Here is a 13,372-nt window from a genome sequence, read left to right as displayed (position 1 = left end):
GGAGTGGTGTTTATGATCCAGGACTAATCATCCAGCATCAGCAGCTGACCTCACTAAGGGTCTTGTTGCTGGATGTAGTCAAATCCTCACGGCAATGTTCCAAAATCTACCAAAGCTTTCCCTGAAAAGTAGAGGCTGTTACTGCAGCAAAGGGATACAAACTCCCTTTTAATATCCTCGATTTCTAAAGCACCAGATAAGCAGGTGTTTGCACACTTTTGGAGAGCTTATTCAGAATCAGAGAGAACTTACCTGCTTGACCGCTGATTGTATTTGTGAAAATAACAATGTGAACCTTTCAAATTTAATATAAAAATGTAAAGCATTGTTAGTTTAACCACAAAAGAGCAAAGCAGATGTCGACCTGAAAAGCATTTTCAGCACGAATGGAACATTTTCTAATTCATTTTCTAAGCCACTTGTCCTCATGGGTCATGGGAGCATATCAAAGGCTCATTGGGCAGAAGGCTGGAAACACCCTGGACAGGTGACAGGATGACACATCACAGGGCAGATACACAGACTTATACACACACACCTAAGGCCAATTTAGCATCTCCAATTTGCCTGATGTCATGTGTTTAGGCTGTGGTAGGAAACAAACACGGACACGGAGAGAACATGGATACTTTATACAGAAAGGCCCCTCATTACTCACCTGGGGAATCAAACCCGGGCCCTTTATGCCGTGAGGCAACAGCACTACCCACTGTGTATATGTTAGAGATGTTCACAAGTCAAACGATGCAAGTCCGAGTCTCGAGTCTTGAGAATTTTAGTTTAGTCTTGTTATCAGCTGCTTGATCACAGTTTGACACACTCATATCAGCACAGCACACACTAACATGTAACCACCGCATCAGAATCACTGCAGTGCTGAGAATGATCCACCCCTCACACATTACCTGCTCTGTGCTGGTCCTGGGGTCCTGACCATTGAAGAACAGTGTAAAAAAAACGTATACAGAGAAACAGATGGACAGTCTGTAATTGCAGAACTGCAAAGTGCACCTATATGGTCAGTGTAACTGATAAAATGGACAATGAGTGCAGATACAAAGTAGGTGTACTAAATAAAATGCTCAACGAGTGTACATTGGAAATTAAACACAACTTTGAATGTTTCAGCCAATCAGCAGCCAAGAAGAGGAGTGTTTAATCAACTCAACAAATAATTTAAATCTAATGTTGCTGAGCTGTCAGTTTCCTTATTTACTCCGTCCTGTGTTTTTAACCCTCGGCTTTGGACAAGCACACGATTGCTCAGCTTGATTGCCGTTTGTTTGAATACCTGCTAAATAGAATGTAGAATATAATTTGTACCTTTACAAAACAATACAGGTAATATCTGTAATATTGGGTGTTTGAAGGCTAACAATGAGCTAATAAGGACCTATGGACCTTTTTTAATTGCACTACATTACATGCATGTGGCAATTAAAAGCATGGATATTAACTGTAGGTAGCCTGAATGAAGAATTAGTAGCACCATCTAATTGGCAATCAATTTGGTATTCTAGGCCTATGTGCAGATGAAAATGAATAATGGGCCATTAAATCTTTTCTGTACTTTTCATAGGGGTTTGGAGAGGAACACATCTACATAGCAATCAGTACGATCACTCTGCGCTCTCCTTATTAAGTGCACAAGTTGGGTTCTTTTGAAAACTTTTTTTTTTAGTCATACAGCTCATAAAGCACGGAGCCATGGACCACACAACGTCATTGTTGCGCTTCCCTGGGACGAGATGAATTATGGACCTAATTTTTTAATTACTCCGGCATGGGAGACAGTGATAAAATCCAACAGGAACATAAGAGCATTTGTATAAACCCCTTTTGTGCTAATCAAACAATAGAGAGTCCTCTGATGATGAATCTTGCGAAACTCAGATAATTAGGTAGTGCACAAAAAAAAAAAAAGAAGAGAGAAACAGAAGAGGAAAAAAAGCCCTTGTGTTTGTTTTCTGCCTCGTCTTTGGAGTGTGTCAGCTATGCAAATAATTCCCTCCGTGATGGTTTCTCTCCTATGCACGACGAGTCTTCAGAACGTGCTAACAGGAGTTATTGCGCACCATCAGAACACAGTCATTAGTGCAATTATGCTTGTGAGCACAAACCTGCTTCATCTTTTTCTCCCTTTTTCTGCCTTTCCCTCTTTTTTGCCAGCCTCTGCACCATTCTTTCTCCACCCATACCACCCCCCCCTCTCCACACTCCACTTTGTCATGAAATCCCTCATTTGCTGGATCCCAAGGAAGGCAGATTATGCTTATTTTTCATTTGGACAGAGGGAGATGGAGCCAGGTGTTTGGCAGCAGCAGAGTGTTCAGGTGTAACCAGGCCGGCGACGGGACATGACGAGCGGGGCCTGATGAAGGATGAGGCGTAGAAGATTTCGGGGAGTGGGGCACCCCGCTGCCCGCTCCCTCAAGAGCACCCCCGTAGATCAGGGACAGTGAGAGTGAGAGAGAGAAAGAAAGGAGGGGGGGAAACTTCTCCTTCTCTAATCTGCTCACGCCGTGATCACTTTCTGCCGGCTTAATTAGCTCGTTTCAGCCTTGATGAAAGTGCAAGGCTTGCAGTCACTAACGACGAGGCCTGTTATTGTGCTAAACTCATCAAGATCGTTTTCAAACTTTCAGAGTCTCAAGGTGACGGCTTTTAAAGTTGTTCCACAGGTACTTTATAACTATGTGCTTTCATAGGAGGCTGCTTATGGTGTTTACTGGCAACCGCTGCCGTGTAGTTCAGACACAGCCTGTAACCTTATTAGTGCTGTAAAAACAAAATGCTTTGATGCACTGTTTGATTTAATAGTCTTGCTGCATTTAGCATCAAACCCACATCTACTGCCACTGACAGGGCTTTTCAGCCTAAATCAACATTACTGTATTTGGCTAGGGTATAACTCAGGACTATGGAACATGTATCTGGTAGAACTTGTGTACTGCAGTTTTCTTCTATGCTTGATCCGCTTTTGATGTTTGTGTGGGTCTACATACCAATAAATCATAATTCAGAATTACAATCTCAATTACAAAAAAGTTGGGACGCTGTTTAAAATGTAAATTATTGTGAATAAAAACAGACTGCAGTGATTTGCATCATAGACCCATGTTTTATTTACAATTGAACATATAAGAGGTTGAAAGTGAGACATTTTACCATTTCATGAAAAGTATGAACTCATTTAGAACTTGATGGCAGCAACGTATCTCAAAAAAGTTGTGACCGGGCCATTTTAATAACAGTCTGTAAACATCTGGCAAGTGAGGAGACCAATTGCTGGATTTTTGGGAGAGGGATGTTGTCCCATTCTTGTCTGACGTAGGAGTGTAGCTGCTCAACAGTCCTGGGTCTTCTTCATCAGATTTTTCGTTTCATGATGCGCCAAATGTTTTCTATTGGTAAAAGGTGTGGACTGCAGGTGGTCAGTTCAGCACATGCAAAGCATTGCTGTTGTGATGCAGTATGTGGTTTAGCACTGTTTTGCTGAAATATGCAAGGCCTTCCCTGAAAGAGACGCTGTCTGGATGGGAGCATATGTTGTTCTCAAACCTCTATGAACTGATCATTGATAGTGCCTTTCCAAAGGTCTAAGCTGTCCATGCCATAGGTGCTAATGCAACCCCGTACCAGGCTTTTGAACTGTGTGTTCATAACAAGCTGAATGGTCCCTCTCATCTGGTCTCCACAGGAGATGGTGTCTGTGGTTTCCAAAAAGAAGTTCAAATTTTGATTCATTCAACGACAGAACAGTTTTCCTTTTTGCCTCAGTCCATTTTAAATGAGCTTTGGACCAGAGAAGACGGTGGCGTTTCTGGATCATGTTGACATATGGCTTCTTCTTTGCATGATACAGCTTTAACTTGCATGTGTGGATTGCACAACAAACTGTGTTCACAGATTATTTCTGGAAGTGTTCCTGAGCCCATGCAGTGGTTTCCAGTACAGAATCACACCTGTTTTCAGCGCAGTTCTGTCCTGAAGATCACGAGCATACAGTATTGACCATGGGCCTTGTCCCTTGTGTACAGGGATTTCTTCAGATTCTCTGAATGTTTTTATGATACTACGTATGGTATATGGTGGAATATTCAAAGTCTTCACAATTTTACATTGAGGAACATTTTTTCTGAAATTGTTCACCAGTTTTTAGATGCAGTTTCCCACAGATTGGTAAACCTCTGCCTCTCTGACATCCTCTTCTTATATACGGTCATGTGTGTTAGTTGCTCCTCCAGCTGCTTTTTATTAGTTCCACTTACTTTTCCAGCCTCTTGTTGCCCCTTGTCCCATTTTTCTGAGCTACATTGCTGCCATCAAGTTCTAAATGAGTTAATACTTTCACCATCTGATGTGTTCTTTATATTCTATTTTAAATAAAATATGGGTTTAAGTGATTTTCAATCATTGTTTTTGTTTACATTCATTTACATTTTAGACAGCATCCCTTTATTGGAATTGAGATTGTACATGATCATTTTCCAGCCCCTCTTTACTCCGTAAGCAGACTCTTTTTGTTACACGGTAAAGTCAGGGACCACCCTTCATTTGTTTAATTTCCATTTAATACAGCCATTCAGTACAAGTTATTGATATATGTAATTCGGAAGGAATTTAGAAATAACATTATCTACTTGCTTAAAGAAGGGAAAGTCAAAGGAAAATAAAAGCCAGAGTTTCCAAAACCAGAGTAAACAAAATTATGAAAAGACATAAAGAAAATGTGACTTCATGTAACAATCATGCAAGACTGGTAGATGACCAAAAACTCGTCATCAGACAGGCTTGAGATGTAAGTACTGGGGATACCTATTCAGAACACAGGAATTAAGTATTCATATTCAGCTCATTTTGTAAAGGCAATTTTCAAAACACAGCTACCTTTGATTATTTTTGGAGAATCCCTTTATAGATTGCTTACCCACTAAATTAAAATAAATAAGTACCAACCTTAAAAGATACACCAACAATGCTTGTTTATGAACTATTTTAAAATGCATGGCATGTAAAGACCTCACCACTACCTTACAAAGTATTCTGCCCCGCACTGCAGTTAGTAAAGCTTTCAGCTTTGAGAAGCAGTTTAAGATGCAGTAGAAAATCAAGATCCATTCTCAGTAGATCTGAAAAAATCCACAGGTATTTCTGTCCATCCTTCCACTGTGAGAGGACATCTCAGCACTATGAGTCTGATAGGATGTGTGCACAGTACTTTTGCACAGTGACCTCTGTTCTAATTAGCTGGTCTGCATAGTGCCTTATTCAAAAAGTCCAAACCAAAACTCTCCTTATAACTTTAAAGGGAACAGGTGGGGCCAAACTGCCACAAGCTGCATCTGTTGAAATATGCAAATGTTTTTCATGACATCACAAAAACATTCAAAATGGCCTGTTTTTGCTGCTTTGTTTCCATTTGTTTTCTGCAGTTTTTCCATCATATGGGGTCTTTAATCTTTTAATCTTACAAAACTAATTAGACATTCCCATTACACAGAATATCTGGAGGAATAGGAGGAACATCTCCTAGGAGGAATAATGTCTATGTATGCATGTGTGCGTTTGTGTGTGTGTTTATGTGTGTATTCACTCTGTTCACTCAAGCAGTAAATTACTATTGAACTGAGCTTGATTAAAGGGAGTGTAATATATGTATATTAACCACTATGAAGATTGGTGCTCATTTCATAGAGAGTCATTTCAGGAATGAAAGCGGTGTCTGAACCCTTTCAGTTCATGACCATGTTGTTTTTGGTGCATTGTCATGCATTAAATTCATTTGAGTGAAATGTGTACATGATTTCCACATGAATAAAATATATTACATCAATACAGCAAAGCCTTTCAGTTTACTTTCTTTCCACAATGCTAGTATTAAAATAATTCATTTTCCTCATGTGGAGATGATGCACGTTTGAAGCAAGTAAATTCAGTGAATGAACTATTTTTCAGTCTACATGCTGAGGTGTAGAAAATGAATGCAAACAATCATGCCTACTGCCCAGAAACAAGCACTTCTTATTATCCTGCAGCCAGTTGCTGAGTCATGCATGTCTAATGGTAACAGCTGATCTGCAGCCGGTTCTTAGTTCTCCAGCAGAAGAGGATCTCTCTAGGGGATGTGGCTCAGGGGCTGGAGGAACATGCCTAAGCAGCGTCTCCCTGCATCAGACCCAGGTTGTAGAAGACTTATGATGCTGCTCGGAAGAGCTCAGGGAAAATGTCCACCCAAAGCCCCTCAAGACCTCCATTCTCAGAGGAGCTTTCATAGAGAGAAGCAGAGAGTGGAAATACTTTCCATGTAAATGCCGCCATATTATATCAAAGTTAAATTTTGGGTAACAAATCTACATGTTCACAATTTTACCCTTTCATATAATCAATCAGCCAAGACATGTTTGTTGTCTAAGTGTGCTTCTATGATTTTGCACTGAGCTATGAGGCTTGGAAGCCTGTATCCCAGGAATTAGCAGTGGACTAACTAATGCTATGTTTGACTGAAGCTGCTGGAGAAGAATTTGATATATGCAATACACTCTTAACAGTAGTCCCTGCTTTACACTGGTAACATAGATAAATTATCCCGTTTAGATCTCTTTCTCACTGTTACTCTGATAGACCTCTAACAGTAGTCACCAGTAATCTAAATACTTCTATACAGGCTGGTTTCTTTTTCCCTCTGTCTTATGTTCAGGGTTTTCTGTTTATGTCTCCCTTGTTATGTTATTGTTTTCTTATCTGGTGTTGACCAGAGAAGGATGTGTTCCCATTTTGAGTATTAGCTCCTGTCAAGGTTTCTTCCTCTTGCTCTTAGGGAGTTTTTACCTGCCATTGCAACTGAGGCTTGGTCACTGAAGCTTGGACCCAGATTTTCTGTAAAGCTGCTTTTGTGTAAAGCCACTTTGTGACAGCGCTTGTAATGAAAAGCACTATACAAATAAACTTTGAATTGACTTGATTCACTGATATTTGCAGACAAATGCTATACAGAGTTTATTCTCTTGAGGAGGATGTGTTATCATGTAATTTACTTGCTTAAAAAGTAAAAAAAAAAAAAATATATATATATATATATATATATATATATATATATATATATATATTTGCATTTTGTAGTGTAAACATTTTTGTGTATTATTTATATTGAACATACATATATATGTTATATATGTTGTATGTTACATATTACAGTGGTTGTTGGAATAAATTACATTATGCTATTCAGTAGGCTTGTTAGGCCGAGATGGAAAGTAACAACTGTATTTTTTTATTTAAATGAATTTGGCATTTTACTTTTACTTTAGTTTACTTCTAATAGAGTATTCTGCTCTTTTTTTGATTTATAAAGGCTTTTCCAGTCTGAAAAAGAAGTTTTCCAAAACTCAGCCTTGAGCCGAGTTTGAGCTGGTTGGCTAAACTGATCTTACTCATCTTAGCTAAACAGTTGCTACATTGTCTTGGCATTTTCTTTTATTTTGGTATTTAAGAACAAAAGACAGACAGATTTTTTTATGTCCTATTGCAAGTCTGTTGGCAAATTTGGCTAATGTAAGCCTACATTCTGTACTAATGCTTAGGCAGCCTAGCCAATAAACCAGTGAAGCATTTGTGCTGTTTGACCATCAGAGGTCATTTCCGTGATGTGAATATTTAATATATGTAAAATTCCACATGTTGGATATAAAAGTACAATATTCTAGCCTTCCTAAATCGTTGTTGAAAATCTTTGTGAGAAATGTCAACAGCTAACGCTAAAACAGCTACAATCCAACAGCTAGCAGGGAACTGTTGGTGTACTGGCAAAGTTGTGGCGTATTGCTGCCTTCAAAGCACATCTCAAACCCAGTTTGGTTACAGGTTTGGACACAGCCAACTTGACACAGTTTCAAATAAATGTGTGATGATTTAGTCTTGCAGTTAGCATTATGCTAATTGGCGATTATAAGCTTCCATTACTTGCTAGCTACTGTAGCCTCTCAGTTCCATTGTAAAACTGCACAGCACAAACTTCAGACACCAGATATGTCTTGGCTGACTGACTGCATGTGGGGAAAACTGTGCAAATTAGATTGTTTGCCAAACCACTGCTTTAAAGCCAGACTAGATTTTTCAGTGATGGCTGCCTAGGCCTTCGGCGATCTGGTGAACAGAGAACTGTCAGTGGACCTCCATCATGCTCTAATTACCACGGAACCACTTCAAATACAAACTCACGAGGGCCAGACACAGGTAACTCATAAGAACCTGCTGCCAGTGGACTCCAGAGACCAAAGATATGCCACAAATAACTTCCATACACGCTCATCTCATCTATACTCACTCTCTGTGTTCGCTGAAACAGTTGCTGTACTTGCTTCAGTGTCTCAGATCTATTTGCTGCCATTTGTCATGGAACAAAAAACCTCTGGGTTTACTTTTTGTTGTTGTTGCTTCTCCACTTCCCCTGAATTCATTATACAGGCCACACTAATGTGCCTTTGTCTGCTCTTTCTTAGTACAAATGCTGCCTGCATTATTGTGTAAGCATTCCGAATTGAAACATCCGCCTTGTGAAATATTGACTTTAATATCTCATTTGAAAAATTCATGAAACCTTTGATGTTAAATCCATACTCAATTTAGCAAAATGCCACTAAAATATGCAGGGTGGGGGCTGGAGGGGGCCAGAAAGCATTATTGTCTGTGTTTCTGTGGAGAAATTACATTTTATGGCTGTTACACCGATCTTTCCTATGTTTTCTTTTTTTTCTGTCATCTGGGGGGTAAAAAGTGGAGGCGACCCATTAGAGGCGAAATGAAAAGAGCTATTGATTGGTCTCTTATTTCTCCACTCTTTGCCTCATTTCCTAAATGCATGGTAATAAGGGCTTAGCTGTGGCGACACACAATGAGCCTTAATGAATGAAACTTTAGAGAATTAGCGAGAGTGTGTGCGTGTGATGGTTCGCATATGTTGCCCTCGGTGTTTGCCTTTGTGTCTTGTTTTGTTGTTTTTACCCCAGCTGCTTTCTCTCTTTATCAGGAGCACACCCACTCCTAATAGCACTCTAATGCAATCATGACAATATATGATGATTTCTATTTCTAAAGAGGAGCTGCTCTTTTCTACAGGCTTCTGGGGGTAGGAGTGGAGGGGTATTTTAAAGCAGCCTCGCACTAAAATTAGATTTCTTGAGGCTAATTATGATCAAACGTGGTCTTTTGAAACGAACCGGGGTTATGGCAGGTAGGAACGAGGAAGCTTTTAGCAAATGGAGTTTTGTTGAGGGGAAGAGGGGAGAGTGAAAGAGTGAGCAAGAGAGAGGCCATTGAAATGAAAAGACACGCCGATGTTGTAAAATCCACTCGCGTGCTAATAGAGCTGCATTTGCCTTTGGTAATTTGTAAGCACTTTAGCCTGGCCTATCGATCGAGCAGGAGGGAGAAGGAGAAACAAGGCTAAACTGCATTAACATGTAGAGCAGTACTGGTGCTTCTTTCTCTCCCTCTCTCTTCTTCCTCTTCTTCTCTCTTACACAGTTTCCCATTATGGGCCTGTTCCCATAGCCGTAATCACTCAGATTAGGTGCAGGGAGAGATAGGCTCTTTCTTCTCTTTCTCGCAAAACAAAGGCACATTCTTTCTCATTTCGCAGACATTTGCCCTCTTTGTACGCCGTTGGTTTGTACAGGACTAAATGAATGAAGGAAGCTGAGGCCATGACCAAGGTGTGGTGGCAAGGCCTTTTGATGAAAAGTCATTCCTCAAGAGATTTCCATCAAAGCCAAACATCAGGCAGCCACCGTGTCTGTCTAAACGCAAAAGGCGATTGCACAAAATGAAATGAAATAACAGCAGAAGGAAGGCCCCACCAAACCCAAACCTCATGCAGAACTGCGGCCTGTAATTCCTTTCACCTGACTGGGATCTACACTGAGAAATTTTGCACTTCAGGAACTGTCAGGTTTCTTTAGTGTATTCCCCCTAAACTGCAGTCTTATCTAAAGACTTATTATCCTACAGTAAATTCTATATGGGCCAGTGAGCGCTTGAAATTATGCCTGAAATGTTGGTCCAAACCCAAATACTGCTTGAGCGCTTTCTGTCCGAGCTTGACCTGACCGGACCCACATTATCAAGTTTTAAGTCTGAATCCGAGCCAAGTTGAACTGAATCAAGCACAGATAACACATTTTTGTGTCATCATTGTGTCATCAATTAAATATCAATTGAAATAATGCATTATGATCTCCTGCCTACAACCACAGTGCAATTGTGCTAATATCCCACAGTGTAGCGCCCATTTTCATTGACAATTGCATTATTATTTAATAACTAGTGCAATTTTTTGGTAACTACTATGAAACTAGCCCTGTGATTGACTGGTGACCTGTCTGGGGTGTATCTTGCCTTCTGCCCGATGACAGCTGGGATAGGCTCCAGCGCCCCCCATGACCCAGAAGGAGAAACGGCGTAGAAGAAACATATGTCTGTGTGTATATGTGTGTTTATGCATGTCTGTGTGTGTGTGTGTGTGTGTGTGTGCGTGTGTGTGTGTGTGTGTGTGTGTGTGTGTGTGTGTGTGTACTATGAAACTAAAATAATACTGTTGTACAAAGTTGAATTCCAAAAATAATCGGAACAGCAAGTAAAATTCAAATAAAAACAGAAAGAAGTTATTTGTTAATTCACCTTCATTTTAACCTGTATTTTTCATGCCTGTTTTACCTTATTAACTTGCTCTTTCTTGAAAATTGATCCAACCATTTAACAATCCAGCAATTTAAAATTTTAATTCCTCAATGAGAGATTGCAAGCATTGTTGAAAACCACAATAGAATGCATACAACCTTTGATTCCTCAGACAGCACTGCATTAAAAACTGACATGCTTCTGTGGTCGGGAATACTTATACTTCAATAAACACCATTTGTTGCGCAATCCTCAAATGCAAGTTAAAACTGTACTATGCACAAAGGAAGCCATATGTCAATAATGTCCAGAAACACCACTGACTTCTCTGGGCTTCAGCTCAACTGAAATGGAATGATACACAGTGGAAACATATATGGCAGTGCAAAGAGTCAAGTTTTAAGGCTCTTTTTTTAAAAAGGAAACAAGGGACTTAGTTCTCTGGGCCAAAGAAGAAAAGGGCCATCTATATTGTTACCAGCATAAAGTGTTGCAGGCATAGAATAGAATAGAATAGAATAGAATAGAATAGAATAGAATAGAATAGAATAGAATAGAATAGAATGAACACACACACACATTTTCTAAGCCGCTTCTCCCTCAGGGTCGCGGGGGGGTGCTGGAACCAATCCCGGCGGTCATCAGGCGGCAGGCAGGATACACCCTGGACAGGTTGCCAGTCCATTGCAGTAGAATAAACATATTTACAAGAAATCATCAGCTAAAACGTTAAATGGCATGTTTTCTTTTACTGTTTTCATCCAAGTACTGCCTAAATACAATTTTTGAAGCACTTTTTATTTCTATTAACATTCCACATTATTGTCCTAACATTTTTGGAATTGAAATTTGTAGTTTCTAGAGCAGGGAACTAAAGTGTGGGCCCACTTACCGGGCCTTGGAGTTTAAGGAGTTAAGCAAATCCTGAGATTTAGAAGAATAAAACAGTTGCTGTTCTAGCTTGATCCAGGTCTAAACAGAGGCAGGAAACACCCCACATGTTTCAAACGGCTCTGTGCCTTCAGGGGGGAGCCCTATGAAGACAAGAACTGAAAACAGAGCCCATTTAAACCTCCATTAACAAGGAATGTTTCTCTTGTCTTGTCCATGTTTGCATTGGCTTAGGTCTACTTCCTCCGCTCTACCTTGCATCTGTTCCCTCCTGTCTGTCAGAGTAACATGCCCAACACATTTAATTAAGCCAAACAGCACTGATTCCTGCAGGACAAGATTAGATCCCCCCCTCTACACATACAAAAGCATCAGCATTAGCTTGTCGAATCTAAACATGCAGCTATAGGACTTTATCTACAGCTCTGATTCCCTGCACACTGCTGACCAGTCATGACAGCTTCTGTCACATGATTCAGTGTGTGAGTAATAATATTGAATGTGGTTGGTTGTGTGTGTGTGTTTCTTTGTGTGTGTTGGGACCAGTTAGGCCTCAGGGTGCTCGTGGCTCATGTTGCTGAGGCATGAGTCCTGCACCAATTAGTCATAGCCCCAAGCTCTGTTACTGATGCTGTTTGGAGGACAGACACACACACACACACACACACACACACACACACATACACACAGACATATGTTTGTTTTTCTACCTTATAAAGACATGAGTTCATACAAATGTCCCATATGTAACGTATATGCGTGCCCACAGTGTCGTCACAACACTGAGACATAAAAGTTGGGACGACGTTATCTGACAACATTGTGACAACATAATGCCAATGTAGTCAGTACATTGTCACAACCTTCTAGAATCCTCATCGTGTTTATTATATCGTGAATGGAACTCCATGGAGTTTGCTAAATTGGCAACAGGTAGTCATAATACCATATGGCTATGTTACTGATTAATGAGGTTGTGACTACGTTGTGGCAACCTTGCTCAGACAATGTAAACAGCATCACCTTTTGACAATGGTTTAGCAACATTAGGAACGTAGACAGCGCTGTGACAGTGTTGAGTGTTTGAGCGTGTGAATCATTTCTAATTTTAATGCACACAAAAATCAAATAAACCCCCTATAACACAGAGAGAAGGACGAGGCTGAAGTTGGCTTTTGTATAAGTTGGCCTATTCCCCAGCTTCTTGTTTGAATTTTCCTGTTCCTCCCTAAATGCAATTACATTCTGGTGCCTGAGGCTGCGCCATTTAAGGTGGAATGGGAAAATTGGAACAAGGAGCTGGTGAATAAGAAGCTTCTTTGTGCCATACCTACACACAAATGATAAACAGCACACAAACATGAGCGTGAATTGCTGACACTGCTGCTCCGTAATGGTACTGAATGTAGTCCAGCAGCGATGTTGACTGCCTCAAAATGGTGGTACCGTTGACATACCTGGCTGAACCCAATGCGGCATTTATTATGCATATCTCTGGTCCAAGTCATCTACTTTATTCTCATTCACACTAAACTGTAATATTAGGGCACGACCTGCGGGAGGCACTGCTGCTGCTGCTCTAATGCAGCACTGTCTCTGCTGTACTGACAGACATCAAAATAAAGTTCCGATAATTATATCAGACCTTATACATTGTAAGCCAATCATCTCAGGCCTGCGGGGAGGGCCTCTAGTTATATGCAGCAAAGTAATCGGTAGCCAAGCTGAAAACAGCATATTGCAAAAAGTTTACTATAATAAATATTAGACCTTATTCAAAATCTATGATATCCAATGTGAACCA

Source organism: Pygocentrus nattereri, chromosome 26, assembly GCF_015220715.1.
Source record: "Pygocentrus nattereri isolate fPygNat1 chromosome 26, fPygNat1.pri, whole genome shotgun sequence".
Taxonomy (NCBI): domain Eukaryota; kingdom Metazoa; phylum Chordata; class Actinopteri; order Characiformes; family Serrasalmidae; genus Pygocentrus; species Pygocentrus nattereri.
This window is presented reverse-complemented; position numbering follows the sequence as displayed.